The sequence below is a fragment of the Entelurus aequoreus genome, linkage group LG07 (assembly GCF_033978785.1).
Source record: "Entelurus aequoreus isolate RoL-2023_Sb linkage group LG07, RoL_Eaeq_v1.1, whole genome shotgun sequence".
Lineage (NCBI taxonomy): Eukaryota > Metazoa > Chordata > Actinopteri > Syngnathiformes > Syngnathidae > Entelurus > Entelurus aequoreus.
The window spans coordinates 7,845,790-7,848,289 of record NC_084737.1 but is presented as its reverse complement, the minus strand read 5'-3'; the positions used below and the strand labels follow the sequence as shown (position 1 = coordinate 7,848,289).

At 41.4% G+C, this 2,500-nt stretch overlaps 1 protein-coding gene and 3 non-coding genes across 5 annotated transcripts in view; 3 read left to right on the top strand and 1 right to left on the bottom strand.

Moving 5' to 3' along the window:
* Positions 1 to 2,500, bottom strand: part of pou6f1 (POU class 6 homeobox 1) — a 104,649-nt gene that overhangs the window by 1,929 nt on the left and 100,220 nt on the right. The gene's annotated exons all lie outside the window — the stretch shown is intronic.
* Positions 123 to 195, top strand: trnar-ucg (transfer RNA arginine (anticodon UCG)). The gene has a single exon. It is a non-coding gene; the product is annotated as a tRNA-Arg (tRNA).
* Positions 1,270 to 1,342, top strand: trnar-ucg (transfer RNA arginine (anticodon UCG)). The gene has a single exon. It is a non-coding gene; the product is annotated as a tRNA-Arg (tRNA).
* On the top strand, positions 1,779 to 1,851 carry trnar-ucg (transfer RNA arginine (anticodon UCG)). The gene has a single exon. It is a non-coding gene; the product is annotated as a tRNA-Arg (tRNA).

Below are 2,500 nucleotides of genomic sequence, written 5' to 3'. Positions count from 1 at the left end.
GTTATTCACGGCAAATATGCACAGTAGCAACACAGTCCGAAGACTTTCAACAAAAGGACTACTGGCAGAAGGGCATCAGAGATTGCTACGGACTCGAGGACGTAGAGGAAGGAGATCAGAAGGACTACGTGGCCTAACGGATAAGGCGTCTGACTTCGGATCAGAAGATTGAGGGTTCAAGTCCCTTCGTGGTTGTGTTCCTTTAAAAATTATATACCTCTCTTCAACTACACTCCTTTTATGAACAATTGTTATTGTAATTGTTATTTCCCTAAAGGTTGCATGATTTCATATCTCTCTTTGACTACATTGCTTTAATGAACAATTTTTATTCAGGACAAGTATACACAGCAGCAACACAGTCCGAAAGACTTTCAACAAAAGGACTACTGGCAGAACGGCATCAGAGAATGCTACGGACTCAAGGACGTAGAGGAACAAGATCAGAAGGCCTAATGGATAAGGCGTCTGACTTCGGATCAGAAGATTGAGGGTTCAAGTCCCTTCGTGGTTGTGTTCCTTTAAAAGTTACATACCTCTCTTCGACTACATTCCTTTTATGAACAATCGTTATTCACGGCAAATATGCACAGTCTCAACACAATCCGAAGACTTTCAACAAAAGGACTACTGGCAGAAGGGCATCATAGATTGCTACGGATTTAAGGACGTAGAGGAAAACGTTCAGAAGGACTACATGGCCTAATGGATAAGGCGTCTGACTTCGGATCAGAAGATTGAGAGTTCAAGTCCCTTCGTGGTTGTGTTCCTTTAAAAGTTACATACCTCTCTTCGACTACATTCCTTTTATGAACAATTGTTATTCACGGCAAATATGCACAGCAGCAACACAGTCCGAAGACTTTCAACAAAAGGACTACTGGCAGAAGGGCATCAGAGATTGCTACGGACTCAAGGATGTAGAGGAAAACGTTCAGAAGGACTACGTGGCCTAATGGAGAAGGCGTCTGACTTCGGATCAGAAGATTGAGAGTTCAAGTCCCTTCGTGGTTGTGTTCCTTTAAAAGTGACATACCTCTCTTCGACTACATTCCTTTTATGAACAATTGTTATTGTAATTATTATTTCCCTTAAGGTTGCATGATTTCATATCTCTCTTTGACTACATTGCTTTAATGAACAATTTTTATTCAGGACAAGTATACACAGCAGCAACACAGTCCGAAAGACTTTCAACAAAAGGTCTACTGGAAGAACGGCATCAGAGAATGCTACAGACTCAAGGACGTAGAGGAACAAGATAGGAAGGACTACGTGGCCTAATGGATAAGGCGTCTGACTTCGGATCAGAAGATTAAGGGTTCGAGTCCCTTCGTGGTTGTGTTCCTTTAAAAGTTACGTGATTACATATCTCTCTTTGACTACATTGCTTTTATTAACAATTATTATTCACGGCAAGTATACACAGAAGCAACACAGTCCGAAATACTTTCAACAAAAGGACTGTTGGCAGAACGGCATCAGAGAATGCTACAGACTCGAGGACGTAAAGGAACAAGATCAGAAGGACTACGTGGCCTAATGGATAAGGCGTCTGACTTCGGATCAGAAGATTGAGGGTTCAAGTCCCTTCATTGTTGTGTTCCTTTAAAAGTTACATACCTCTCTTCGACTACACTCCTTTTATGAACAATTGTTATTCACGGCAAATATGCACAGTAGCAACACAGTCCGAAGACTTTCAACAAAAGGACTACTGGCAGAAGGGCATCAGAGATTGCTATGGACTCGAGGACGTAGAGGAAGGAGATCAGAAGGACTACGTGGCCTAACGGATAAGGCGTCTGACTTCGGATCAGAAGATTGAGGGTTCAAGTCCCTTCGTGGTTGTGTTCCTTTAAAAATTATATACCTCTCTTCGACTACACTCCTTTTATGAACAATTGTTATTGTAATTGTTATTTCCCTAAAGGTTGCATGATTTCATATCTCTCTTTGACTACATTGCTTTAATGAACAATTTTTATTCAGGACAAGTATACACAGCAGCAACACAGTCCGAAAGACTTTCAACAAAAGGACTACTGGCAGAACGGCATCAGAGAATGCTACGGACTCAAGGACGTAGAGGAACAAGATCAGAAGGCCTAATGGATAAGGCGTCTGACTTCGGATCAGAAGATTGAGGGTTCAAGTCCCTTCGTGGTTGTGTTCCTTTAAAAGTGACATACCTCTCTTCGACTACATTCCTTTTATGAACAATCGTTATTCACGGCAAATATGCACAGTCTCAACACAATCCGAAGACTTTCAACAAAAGGACTACTGGCAGAAGGGCATCATAGATTGCTACGGATTTAAGGACGTAGAGGAAAACGTTCAGAAGGACTACGTGGCCTAATGGATAAGGCGTCTGACTTTGGATCAGAAGATTGAGGGTTCAAGTCCCTTCATGGTAGTGTTCCTTTAAAAGTTATATACCTCTCTTCGACTACATTCCTTTTATGAACAATTGTTATTGTAATTGTTATTTCCCTAA